The 14,944-nt window shown below is 35.7% G+C and overlaps 1 pseudogene; it reads right to left on the reverse strand.

Moving 5' to 3' along the window:
• Positions 1–8,243: 8,243 nt before the first annotated feature.
• On the reverse strand, positions 8,244–12,934 carry LOC149179919 (cell division cycle 20.2, cofactor of APC complex-like; annotated as a pseudogene).
• Positions 12,935–14,944: the final 2,010 nt, after the last annotated feature.

Below are 14,944 nucleotides of genomic sequence, written 5' to 3' on the forward strand. Positions count from 1 at the left end.
TGCACTATGGGCTGACAGAGTTACCAACAAGAAGTCCACAAGAAATTCTCCATTTAAGCTGGTTTATGGCACTGATGTTGTTTTTCATATCCAGTTGATTCTCCATGTGGCCAAATTCTTGCAAGAAGAACAGGATGAAGAGAATGACATAGCGAGGAGAATAAGTAACTTGGTTGAATTACAACAGATCAGAGGAAAGCTAGTTGAGAAGTCAAGAATTCATCAGAAGAAGATCAAAGAAACCTTTGATAAAAAGGAAAAAATGGACAGTTTTCAAGTTGGTGACTGGGTTCTCAAATGGGATGCATTGAAGGAAAAGAAGGGCAACCATGGTAAATTTGATGCCTTATGGACAAGATCGTTTGTCATTGCTCAAGTTCATATGAACAATACTTTCATTATGCACAATTTGGAAGGGGAAGGTGTTTTCGATGGCCCAATCAATGGGCGGTTTTTGAAACTTTACCTCATATGAAGCCTTAAGGCCTTAATATTGTAATAGGTTTTTTTTTCAGTTTTTGTTTTCTATCCAAATAAACTCCATGCCCAATGGAACACTAGGAAATAAGTTGTTTTGGTTGTTACTAGAAAGGCAGTAGTCTGCAGTTCTTGAAACCTCACAGGGAGGCTTTCATCCCTAGAAGGAGCCAGTGTTAGCCCCTAAGGTAGAGGGATGCTATTTTTAGCAGAAATTTCCCCTGTTTTAGCTCCGACAGCCACATCTCCTCTTGCTCTGCTTTGGCCATAATCTGTGTTAGCCCTGAAGTGCCAATCCAAATGGATACAAGAGCTCTCTAAGTCTTTAAAAATAATTTAAAAGATCAAAATAATCGTAAGAGAAATCCCTCCAAAAGGCAGAAAAACACTATTGGGAAACGAAAAACATAGAGAAAATAGTGAAAAGCAGAGCAGCGGAGGCTTGAAAAATGAGTGCACAACAGCCGTCAGATCTAGCTGATCAATGGTCCATATTTGATCGTCAAATCACAATCGGCCAACACAACATAGCGCTCACCAAACGGCCTAGGGTTATCGTGATATGCGATTGCAATTAATCACATCGTGATATCGCAATCGACAAACACAACGGAGTGGGGCCTACAAACACATATATATGTATGATACAGTCAATCGGACCCGATAACATTATGAACCATATTATATATATATATATATATATATATATATATATATATATATATATATAGATATACATATATATTGAAGTCTCGGAAATGCCTATTTCCTTTGTATTTGCGTATTTCGTTTATTAAACGAAATAAAAAGGATGAAGCGCCGATGGGACATTACGAACTCGATAGGGTTTATTAATGTTGTTGAACACCATTTCAAGTCTAATAAAGCAGGATTTTCACATTTTAATGTATTTTCCATTATAAAGGGGAAATCACAAAACAGGCAGGATTTTGGGAGAGCCAAAGGAAATAAGTGGTTTGGACCAAGTTCCGTCCGATCCCATACAACCGCTGCCACGTGTCCAGGCTGAGGAGAGAGAAAACCACCCTCATTGGGCGATTAACTCTAGTACTAAAGAGCCACCCAAAATGGATCACAACCATTGGATCTAGATCTCCCAGGTCAACGATGGAGATGTGATATAGCTACAAAGGTGGACCCGGTAGGAAAATAGACCATATTTAAGAACTTTTGAAGTCCAGAATAAACAGAGTTTTGGCGGAATTTCACAGTGTTGCAGCATTTCTCTGTGTTAACAGAGAGCGACTGTTTAAAGGATTTCAAAGGCCCAAAGCACTCGTCCAGACGGAGGCCGGGAGATAGAGCTTGGGAGATAGATGGCCAGAAGGGGAAAAAGTCACAGCATGATGTAGCCCACAACAGAAGCAATCATGGAGCATCGCTGGCACAAGTGAGCCACTTGACAGCGCGACAAATTTACCAGAATTCGGTTACTATGTTGTTAGAAAAAGAGACCTCTGGCTCATGTCTGTCTAATCATGGCATCAAGTAGTTAGAAGCCAGAGGGGATAGATTAAGACACTTCGAGCCTCAGAGAGACCGGGGGGCATTGTAAAAAGCCTATAAATGGGTGAAATTTAGAAGTAATAAGGGTTCAACTTTTGGAGACTGTCAAGACTCTGCTCCTCTCAGCGTCTCATCTTCAATCCAGTAATACAAGCTTCTTTTTTTGTTATATGTTCAATCCCCATCTTTCCCTTTGTTCTAAGCTTCCAATTGAATGGGTTATTCATGTTCTCTTCTGTATCAAATACCAAATAACTGTCATCTTATCTCTGCATTGATAAATTAGATTTGTAAGGTTCATTTGCTTTCTGTAGCTAGCCATTCATATGTGTTTATGTATGCATTTGCTAGTACAGTCATTATTCTCCATCTATCCATTGAATCTATAATCTATTGAGAATTAGTGGTTGAAAGCCTTGTCTAGCTAAGGGTGTTGATGCATGTTTTGAGTGAAATAGAGTTGAAATGGTCATCTGACTTGATCCAAACCCCAATCCAATCCAATTGTTCAGAGAACAATATTGAAGATTTATATGTTTCGAAGCATCTCCGAGCTAAAACCTAGGAGAGCTTCCTAGAGTGCTAACAAGACCTATCATGACCATGAGAACATTAAGTGATTACAGTTAGTGATATTATAATGAAGGTTGTGTCGTGGATAGTAAGTAATAGTTAATGTTGTAGCTTATTTGTGTTACGGTTTAAAATGTTTTCTAGTGTATTTTCTTGTTTAAATTGTTTAGAATGTGGTAGGGATTTGGAATCCCAAGTTTGAGCTGTAAATTTTACACAATACAAGTGCCCAAACACTTTTCAGGTTGTCAAATCCATATATGCAGTCAAAAACCTATTTTAAACAACAAAAGTTAAGATTTGTCTAAAAAAAATCGTAGGATTGCAGCCAAAATTCCAAAACTTAGCATGTTTAGACAATACTTGTAGGCCTCACAATAGCTACATGTGTACCTTCCATAAGATCAATTCACATACTTCTACCGATTTTTGAGCACTTAAAAATGTGTAGCAAAAAGAATCTTTTTACCAAGGTTGAGCAACTAAATTCCCCTCCTCTTCCTATAGTTGTTTCTCTCAATAATCCTATTGAAGCCAACCCCTCTCTCATCCTCATGGCATATAATGAACCTCTATTGCACCTCTTTTTACCCATAATTTTCAGATCAAGCATGAATTGGCTCCTCTTTTCCTTGACATCGGGAGTCAAAATAATGTTGTGGCCCAAGACTTGGTTCGACACTTTAACCTTCTAGACACTCCACACCTAGCCTTGTATTAGTTTTGTTGGGTGAAAAAGGAAAGCACTCATCTTATTGTCTCCCAACATTCTGCAATGACCTTTAATATTGGCCCTTTTCAAGATACTACAGCGTGTGATGTTTCTCCTCTTGCTAATGTCAATCTATTACTAATAATTCCATATCAATCAAACAGGCATGATATTTTTCATACTAAATATCACCAATATCACTTGTAGCATGAGGGTTGCACCTATGTAATTACGTCATCCTCTTCACTTAAACCAACACAGCATCCTACTAAAAAAGCTCCCATTAATAACGTTATTTTGAACCAATGTGTCTCTTTGCATTTGATTCACCCTGTCAAATGTCTATATAACCTCACTAATCTAGTACCCCCTGATATGGTTGCCCTACTTCAACAATTCACAGATGTATTCATACGACCCATGGGGCTACCGCCAACATGCTCTATTGAACATACAATCAATCTTATTCCTCGTGCTTCTTTTCTGAATTTCCCATCGTATCAACTTGCTCCTTGAGAGGAAGCATAGACAATATCTAAATAATGTTTTCTTGTTTCCATGCAAAACTATTTGTAATCAAGTTAATAAGCAGGTTCCTTGATTATAAAAGGTTACCTCTCCCTAATAATAGAATGGTGGTATTCCTTTTAGGATATTATTGTTTATCTTTGTGTTGTTTCATTGTTTCATGTATGATTAATAATTTTTAGATCTAGATGTAGATCAATTGGTATTAGAGAAAATGATCTCAGCGTTTTGTTTCTCATTATCAGGGATTATACAGGAACCATCCATCTATTCAAAAAAAATTCATAGACTTGTAGCTCAACAATTCCACACCCTTCCAAGTGCACCTTTCTCTAGGCAATTAGAGCCATCTCATCACTAAGATATACATTTTGTTCATTTTGGTGGATGAAAAATGGTGTCACATAAGAAACCACATTAGAGGACCCAACTAAGGACTCACCAATCAAAGATTTGACCATGTCTCTCCATGATCTAATCAATTTGCAACAAAAAATTGCCCTACAAGATACATGCGGCTAGGAACATGCTTTAGATTTCCTAAATATTTAGGCCAAATGAATGGAGACGCTATCAATTCTTGGGTCCGTAGTCTCTTAATCTATTTCAACACATGTCTTGATATGGATGAGGACATGAAGCTTCAAATCGCTAGCCAATAGTTTGAAGGAATGGCACAAGCATGTGAGGTACCCATTTGGAGAATATATCCTTGGTCATTGAGCTTGGAGAGCTAGAAATGAGTGAATTTTGTGATAAATTAAGGTAACAGCTCTATATGTTAAGAATTTACTATAGAGATAATAATTAAACCAAAAACAAGCATAAACATTATACATAATGCGTAATTTACACAATTTTTTCCCTTGGAAAACCCAATCCAATGAAATTTCTAACAATTCCCCCATTAAACTTGACATTAAGATAACACTTATATATGTTAAGAATTTACTGTAGAGATAATAATTAATTTACCAAAGTTAAAGAGAATAAAACTTCAAACCAAAAACAAGCATAAACATTATGCATAATGCACAATTCATACAATTTTTTCCGTGGGAAAACCTAATTCAATGAAATTTCTAACAATTCCCAAATTAAACTTGACATGGGCTCCTTGACTACATCCAACCAAAACTGCTAAGTGAGACAACCCCCTCACTCTAACCCTTATCCCCATCAAAATTTTTACCCAACATATTTTTTAACCTGATTTATTACCTATATTACCTACTACATAGGTATAACAAATTACCTAGCATGCCTTACGAGGACTTACAACATTATGCTCATTTACATGCAATAATAGACTCTATTATAGTAAAAAAAAATCATCCCTTGTTTCTATTCTTTTCCATTCTCTAGCTAAATCTGAGTGCTCTTCATCAAATTTAATCCCTCTACAAAGAGTTCTACCCATTCGGTCTCCATTGAATTACCCAACATTCCCAAGGCCAACATAGATTCCTTTAAAGGCTACTATGATATTCATGTAGGTTCTCGACTGTTAAGGACCTTTAGGTACTCGACCATAAGGGAGAGGAGAGGGAGATGCACGACCACTAACTCATCCATGGGATGACCACTAGCTTGTCCATCAATGCTAATAATTCCCTCTATTGGTTTGAATTAATCAAGCCATAGACCACAATCAAGTTTTCATGGTTTCCCTCATTGAGGTTTGAACATTCAATACATGTGGTTATATCAGCCACATCTATTTACTGCCCGAGTTATGCTCCACCATGAAACATTATCCCATCCCTCCAGTCACACATGATCCAGTTCATGAATATTACCTTGCCCAGTGGCACAATTTATTTTGCGTACTAATTATCAGTCATACCTAATACAATAGCCGCTGCAGATTTTCTATCGACAAATTGAAATTACCCAGTGGCAGAATTTATTTTGGGTAGTAATTCTCAGTCATACCTAATCCAACAACCATTGCAGATTTGCTCTCAACAAATGGTCATGTGTTCCATACGATGTTATTCAGCATGTGCACCCAATATAACATGCTTCCTTTCACCATGCAATGAAAATCATGTTTGCTTCATCTCCGACCTGACATCAATTTCTCTCTTGCAGATATGAACGTTGATTTCCACCACCTTTCTCTCGACCACTTCTAGGTGGAAAGATCAACAAAATTTCTTATCCTGTATTGAGCTTCAAAGACAACATTCTAAATCTCATTTATTTGGACAGAGGCATGGTGATCTACTCTGCTTGCCCCACCGGACCTATTTCTTCATTGCAAAACTCTCATTGTTGTTCATTTTTTCTGTTTTCAGCAGCTCCATCCAACTTATGCGTCTCTGACATCAACCAAAAAAAAAACATTTGAAACTCCAGATTAGTGGTAGAATCTAGATTTTGCACCTTCATAGTCTTGGAAAACTCTACATTGCATCCTTCTCTTGGATCGAAAACATTATGTCATCACATTCATCGACCATCTAATCATGGCCATAACTTGGACCCCATTTTGGTTCACCACGAATACTCCTGCAGACATCTTTCAAAGCAAACACCACAACACTGTTGCAGGAAATAGTCATGAAGATGTGGTCCTGAGTGGAGAAGACTATTGCGAGAGCGCTCTCACACCTTGAAACCTGGCTGAATCATCAAAAACTTACTGCGGCTACCACCTCGGCCACTTCGAGCTTCATATTGTCTATCGAATCTTACTTTCCGTCACGAGTTAACGAGCCCACTTTCTGGCCATCAGTTTTCACTCCTAACAGAATCACCTAAGGTTTTCCCTTGACGTAGAGCAACCTATAGCCTCGTGTCAGATAAAATTTACCTCTACAGTCTCAACCTCACAACGTATTCATACAGGATTACTCCCATTGTTCACGCTACCTTTTCTTGATAATAGGATACACTTTTCGGTTCTTCTAACCATTACATTCCAGATCTAGATCCAGATCTGCATTAGTACATCAGATCAGATTTTCTTCATTTACCCGGCCAATAAAGTAATTAGCAATAAAAGCATCCTTTTGAAGCCAACATTGGGCTTTGATATTAACTGTTAAGAATTTACTGCGGAGATAATAATTTATTTACTGAAATTTACTTAGAAGAAAAATGAAAACCAATAACAAGAATAGATATTAAACTTAATGCACAATTTGCACAACATTTTCTCATTGGAAAATCCAATGAAATTTCATTAGCTTTTTCCAAAACCTGGCCAACCCAGCCAGGTGAGCCTTCCCTTCTCACTTCCCTGGCCTACATTACAATGAAGTTTTCCCAGCCTTTTATAGGCTCCATTACATTCAATACCATGAGTATAAAACCATGGGTACGCAATACCACATGCCCCAAAACCACTATTATTTGACTCAATAAATTTCGACTCTTTTCCCTAGTCAAGTTTACCTAACATTATCCCCCAAAATCCACCAACTACCAAATCAAACAATGCAAGCCTACATCTAACATCTAGGACTTCTGCAAGTTGCATATTCAACTACATATGTCTAATATAAAAGGGTCAAATTTAATTAATGCACTACTACATGTAGGGGGGTCTTAAGACAATATTTGAGTCAATTGTCTTAACTTAAGACAGAAAGAAACTTGTGTATTGTCTTAAATATTGTCTTTAAGTGGGTGTCTCAAAATTTAATGTCTCAAAATTATTGTCTTAAAAATTTGTCTCTATAAAGACAAGAATTATTGCCTATTAAGAGGCAATTTCATTTGTCTCTCCAGAGACCATTTCATTTGTCTTTGGGGAGACACATTCATTTTTGTCTCTTTAGAGAAAATTACATTTTGGTCTTTTCAGATTAAAAGCATATTGTCTCTATAGAGACCACATGTCCATAATTCAAGCTAATGTCTCTCTAGAGACAATATAAAAAAATATTTAAAAATAAATAAATAAAATCATTTTAAATGTTCTTTTAAGGTGGTTTCAACATTCAAAGTTCCCAAATAGTGATTTTAATTACCTTAAATCTTTGTTGTTTATGGATGCCAACATAATAAAAAATAAATAAATCCATTATTTCTAAAGCAAACAACGAAGTCGTTTTAAATCTAAATGAAAAAACAATTGTCGAAAGCAACATTGAAAATAATAAGGAAACACACTTATATTTTCTAAAAATACATTCATGTCATTTGAACATGTAGGATCCTCAGTTGGAACTTCATTTTAAGACATATTATGAGGCAAAAGAAAAATGTTCTAGATTTGTCCATCCTACAAGAGGGTTTACTCTATAACATATAAATTCAAAGCTTCAATCACATTAAATAGTGGAAATTAAATTCATATCCAGTTGTTAAACCACAATTTCAAGACCCTTGTATAATTGGAATTGGCTTCCTTGATAACAAAGAATTGTAATAATGTATATGCATTTGAATCTACAATTGATTGGAAATTCTCAATCTATTGGTGACCTACAAACTTATCTTCTCCACTACTCACTTTCACAATTCGAGTTGGCTCCATCTCCTGTTTGCAACCCGAGAATTGCTGCAATAGGTATCCAAACTGGTGGTGATCTAGTTCCTGAGGAAGCTTCATATCCAATGAATCTAATTCAGGAAATGAACTATTATGATTGACTTCATAGCAAGCTGAAGCTGCAAAGAAGTCTCTATCAGTAGCCTCTGGGCAATTAATCATTTCTTGAAGGCACACCAAATCACCCATCCTTCTTCCTGTTAAGAATAAAATAATAAATTCCTGTAAGACAAGTTTTATACCATTGCTCAACCATTTCCAAGAGAGCTACTTAATGAAATAAAATAAAATAAATGTAGCGCCTACATGAAATAGAAATGTGTGCACTCTTAGTTTTTCTTCATTATCACTTGCCTTTCCTTGCCTGATTCCTCGGAGCACCTGCAAATGCAATAGTAGAGTCATTTTACTTTATATAATAAAAACCCCTACCTTCTTTATAATAATTAATAATTGAAATAAAATTAAAATTCTGCAAACTTATTAAACTCTTAATATAAAAATGGCTCAAAAACAAAATCAATCTACTCTTTAATATAAACATAATTTTTGAGGATGATACCATCTCTATTTTTGGTTGGTAGCATCGTTTGTTCCCATTCAAAGCCAAAAAATGCCGTGAATACTAGTGAAAATACAAGGTAAGTTTCAAAACCTGAATCAAGTTCTCTTAGGCTATAGCCATTCACACAGCCATGGCGAGTAGACTCATTGTCATTGGGATAACATTGCACAACCTCGTAATATCATCTCCATTTTATAATGTTATTTTTAGTGGTACTTGTAATGTTTCTTTATACAATTAGTAATTATCATTTACTCACTATAAATGGTGTAAATATGTATGGTGTTAGCTTATTGACTGGGTTTAATTGTTAAGAACATTATTTTTCTCTTATCAAGAAAAGGAAATTAAAAAAATTAGAATAAGATAAAACTTTAATATATATATATATATATATATATATATATATATATATAGAGAGAGAGAGAGAGAGAGAGAGAGAGAGAGAGAGAGAGAGCGAGAGAGATGTAATACTTTAACATTTTGGCAGTCAAATCTCTGTATCAAAGTGAATCTCTTGTCCCATAAACAAATGAACATTAAGCAACGAAGTACACAATCATAATCTTCAAACCCAATCAAAGCTAAATGAAAAGAGAGCACTCAATACCTAGATATTTCTTATAGTGACTTATACAATTCCTTACTGTGAGAGAAAAATTAAAATGGCCCTTCTAGGGATCAAAATATCTATCTTTTGATAAAAGTTTTTAAAGATAAACTAAGACAAGGACCTTCTGGAGCAACTTGTGGATACTTAGAAATTTCATGGTTTTCTTATGGGAAAAGAGAAAAAAGATGAATAAAGAGAAATTATAGAGACAGCAGAGAGAAAAACGACTCTCACAATGATTTGGAAGCTGGCCAAAAGACTGGGAGAAAGTTTTGAACAACCTCAATTGTTGGCTATTTGAGTAGGGCGAAAAATAATTTATACTCGGGTTGTTGCTAACCCTAGTTGAGATTTAAATTTCCAAAAGAAATGTTCACCATACCCATGTATATAGGCTGCGCTATATGTTCTAGTTAGAGCCAAATACAGATCCTTTGGAAATAGATATATCCAGTAACAGTTGCTTAGCCAACACTGAACAATTTTCAGAACATCACATTCACTCTTCTTACCTGAGAAGTAGTCCTTTACTCAACTAGAAAGAAAAAATGGGCAAATTCTTCAATGCAATCCTTCACTACTATACCTAATACATGAACATGTTTTTGGTTGTTTAATATGCCCCTCTATACAAACCTCTAAATAAACTAAATGAATTGATGAATGGTCAGAGAACTGGAATAAAAAGGAAAAACATATATGATAAGCAAGATAGACTTATAATATCTTCAATATAACATAAGTCCACGCCTATTTGAATTGCAAGGAATGTAACAATTTATTCGTACAACCAAATCACTATGTTATAGAGTATATTTGCTACTCTTACATGAGAAGATTACCCTTTCCATGTCAAACTTGTATATGTCTGGAACGACATCTCCATGTACAAATCAAAAACGTCTTGATACACTAAAAATGAATTCATGAATGGCTAGAGAACAGGTATAAAGAAGGAAAAGCAGTTATGTTAAACAAGATAGGCTTACAGTATCTTCCTTATTTATAATATTTTCAATGCAAGAAATTATTATTATACTGCAGATAATACCCATGTGCTCATTCCTGAAGACGAAACTATGCTTAACGAATTTGATTGAAATACATGTGTAAAGCACCAATCGCATCTTTACTCCTGGTCCTCTTTAAGGTATCTAGAGCTCCAGAGACTTACCAAATACAAAGGAAAAATTGTCATTGTGTCAACACAAAAACAAAGGAAATACTGTCAGCACAAAAACAAAGACTTTGAACACAAAATCCATTTAGCGATAGACCAATAGAATGAATACCTCTACTAGATGTAGCACTCTAGACATGTGACCTTTAAAGCTCTCTTAACATAACCATATATGGATATTTCCATAAGGTCAGCTGGTTTTGGCTAAATCCATGTGAGCAGATAATACACTTGTGCTCATTCTTGAAGGAGGAAAATATGCTTAATGGATATGCGTGAGATACATATTAAAAGCACCAGCCTCATCTTTACTCTTGGTCCTCTTTAAGTTATCAGGAGCTCCAAAGACTTGCCATAACCTAAGAGTCTCATCTCCTGCAGCCGATGCAACAATGTACCCATCTAGACTCTGAAAATACAAAACAAAGGAAAGATTGTTAGCACAAACCCATTTAGTGATAGATCAATAAAATGAATATCTTTGCCAAATGCAGTGTTGTAGATGTGTGACCAGTAAGCTCTTCTATCTTAACCATAGATGGAAATTTCCACAAGGTCATCTTGTTCTGACTAAATCCATGTGAACTCAATAGCTCACGCTCATGCTTATTCCATAATAATGAGAAAACTTGAGAGTGAGAATCAACGGTATTTAGGCAAGCTCCTGTATGAGTATTCCTAAACTTAATGCAGCGGTGAGCACTTCCTCCACCAGATGCCAAAAGATTGCTCTGGAAAGGGCACCATGCCAAGGCTTTTACTGTAGCACAATGCTCATTAAGACGATGAAGATATTGAGTTGCACCATTAGAGGATGACATGCTCTTGTCCCATACATGAAGTAAATTGTCATTCCCCCCACTTGCAAGCTGTTGGCCAGACATAGACCATCTCAAACCACACACTTCTTGCACATGTCCTCTCTATTTTTGAACAACTGAATCACAGATGTGGACATCATGATTCAATATTAAACCATCAAGGCCACCAGTTGTAAGAATATGACCACTCCAAGCAAGCCCGCCTTCACGGGATTGGTGACCTTTCAAGGCTCTCACTTGTGTTCATTGAAAAACATTACCAAGTGAATGAGATTGCATCTACAAATAGAAAATGAAACTAAAAATATGAGAAAAAAAAATAGTTTAATCTACCTGTCTATTAGATGCAGAATCCCATAGCTATACAATAAAATTAGCCAAACCAACACCAATATGTCTTCCATGAGGTGCCCATTTAACACTAGTTATTTGACCAACATCATCATTGATTATTAGGAGCTCAAACGTTGTGCACTTGGAGGCATCCCATAAATACACCACATTACTAAGGGTTATTGATAAAGCATTATTGGCACTCCAGTCCAATAGATTGAAGTAATAATCATCCACAAGCTCAAGGGCATCCAAAGTCTGCTCCACAGACTGTAAATAAGGATATGAAAGTTAAAATAAAAAATACAAATGTTAAAATCAACAACTGTCAATTTTTAATTATCTACATAACATCCTAACATCACACAAGAGGGAGGTCTTGGGGCAAGCAGTGAGGAACTCAGGGCTTGGGCTTGAATTAAGGCAGAGACCAGTGTTCCATGACTGAGGCCACTTGCAAGTCCTAAGTGATTGACAACATAGATATATCCTAGGGCATCAGATTTTCTATAAGCAATATTTATTAAAAGAAAAATTATCTAGCTGACAAAAAGGCAGAACCCCTGCAGAGACAGATACAACAGTGGATCTCAATCATCTTAACTCCAAGAGAAAGCCATTCATAGACAAGGGAGGATTTGTAACTTGTCTAATTCTCAATCCCAACCTGGGCCATTTGCTCAAATATCAAAATCTATCCATTACAAACATTAAGAGAAAAAAACCCCAAAAACAAAACATGAAACTAAAATGGGAGTGTAACATTGTAAGTTCAATATACGAAGATAGAGCCGTAAATTGGGGTTGGCTGAAGGATTTATCCAACACTAAACAGTTTTCATAACATCACATTCACTCTTCTGACCTAATAAGTAGTCCTTTACTCAACTGAAAAGAGAAAATGGTCAAATTCTTCAATGCAATCCTTCACTACTATACCTAATACATGAACATGATTTTGTTTGTTTAATATGTCGCTTTGTACAAACCTCTAAATAAACTAAATGAATTTCTGATAGGTCAGAGACCTTGAATAAAAATGAAAAACAGATATGATAAGCAAGATAGACTTACATTATCTTGAATATAACATAAGTCCATGCCTATTTGAATTGCAAGGAATGTAATAATTTATTCCTACAAAAAAATTAGTATGTTACAGAGTATATTCGCTGCTCTTACCTGAGAATATTACCCTTTCCATGTCAGAATTTTACATGTCCAGAACGACATCTCCATGTACAAATCACAAACCTCTTGATACACTAAAAATGAATTCATGAATGATCAGAGAACTGGTATAAAGAAGGAAAAACAATTATGTTAAACAAGATAGGCTTACAATATCTTATTTATTTATAATATTTTTAGTGTAAGAAATTATTATTATACCGCAGATAACACCCATGTGCTGATTCTTGAAGCGGAAAATCTTCTTAACGAATCTGCTTGAAATACATGTTTAAAGTACTAGCCGCACCTTTACTCTTGTTCCTCTTTAAGGTATCAAGAGCTTCAAATACTTACCAAATACAAGGGAAAAATTTTCACTATGTCAACACAAAAACAAAGGAAAGACTGTCAGCATAAAAACAAAGACTTTCAACACAAAATCCATTTAGTAATAGATCAATAGAATGAATACCTCTGCTAGATGCAACACTCTAGATGTGTTACCTGTAAATCTCTCTTATCTTAACCATATATGGATATTTCCATAACGTTAGTTGGTTCTGGTTAAATCCATGTAAGTAGATTATACCCCTGTGCTCATTCCTAAAGGAGAAAAATCTGCTTAACAGATATGCGTCAGATACCTGTTAAAAGCACCAGCCGCATCTTTACTCTTGGTCCTCTTTAAGGTATCCGGAGATCCAAAAACTTGCCAAAACATAAGAGTCTCATCTCCTGCAGCCGATGCAACAGTGTACCCATCTAGACTTTGAAAATACAAAACAAAGGAACAACTGTCAGCAAAAAGGCCAAGACTGTCAACACAAACCCATTTAGCGATAGATCAATAGAATGAATACCTCTGCCAGATGCAATTCTCTAGAAGTGTGACCAGTAAGCTCATCTATCTTAACCATAGATGGATATTTCCATAAGGTCAGTTGGTTCTGGCTAAATCCATGTGAAGTCAATAGCTCAAGCTCATGCTTATTCCATAATAATGAGAAAACTTGAGAGTGAGTGTCAATGGTATTTATGCAAGCTCCTGTATTAGTATTCCAAAACTTAATGCAACAGTCAGCACTACCAACACCAGATGCCAAAAGATTGCTCTTGAAAGGGAACCATGCCAAGGCTTTTACTGTAGCAAAATGCTCATCAAGTCGATGAAGATACTGAGTTGCAGCATTAGAGGATGACAAGCTCTTGTCCCATACATGAAGTAAATTGTCATTCATCCCAGTTGCAAATTGACGGCCAGACATAGACCCTTTCAAACCACACGCTTCTTGTACATGTCCTCTGTATGTTTGAACAATGGAATCACAGATGTGAACATCGTGATTAAATATTAAACCATCAAGGCCACTAGTTGTAAGAATATCACCATTCCAAGCAAGCGCACCTACACGGGATTGGTGACCTTTCAAGGCTCTCAGTTGTTTTCATTGAAAAAAACAATGTAAACTTTGAAACGGGAACTGATACTGTTACCCGTTTTGTAGAGGTGGCAAAAAAATGACCCGATTTGCAAAAGTGTTGATGCAGAATACACATGTTTTTTTAAGAACATGTTTTTTGGAACTTTAATTTTTTTCATGTGCATTAAGTGGGTGAGGCTCGGTGAATGGTAGTGATTTTCATCCTGATTTTAAAAAGTGTGTATTCTGCATCACACCCTTTTTTTAAAAGACCTATTTTTTGACTTTAAATTTTCTAGTGTGTGAAATGTAAATTTTTTTTTTCTAAATTTGTTAGTTTTTGAAGTCGTCATTGTATTCATATTTTCTTGTTCTCTATCTTAATTTTTATTTTTTTTTAGTGGCCTTTTTATTGTTTTGCATTTTTAAATTATAAAGTCGATAGTTTGAATTTTAGATAATCTACATATTTAGACATCTTTTCAACCCCCTTAACTAATTTTTCAATCGACATGAA

This window comes from Pinus tabuliformis, chromosome 3_2 (assembly GCF_031772625.1).
Source record: "Pinus tabuliformis cultivar Carrire ecotype Pingquan chromosome 3_2, CPIR1, whole genome shotgun sequence".
Classification (NCBI taxonomy): Eukaryota; Viridiplantae; Streptophyta; class Pinopsida; order Pinales; family Pinaceae; genus Pinus; species Pinus tabuliformis.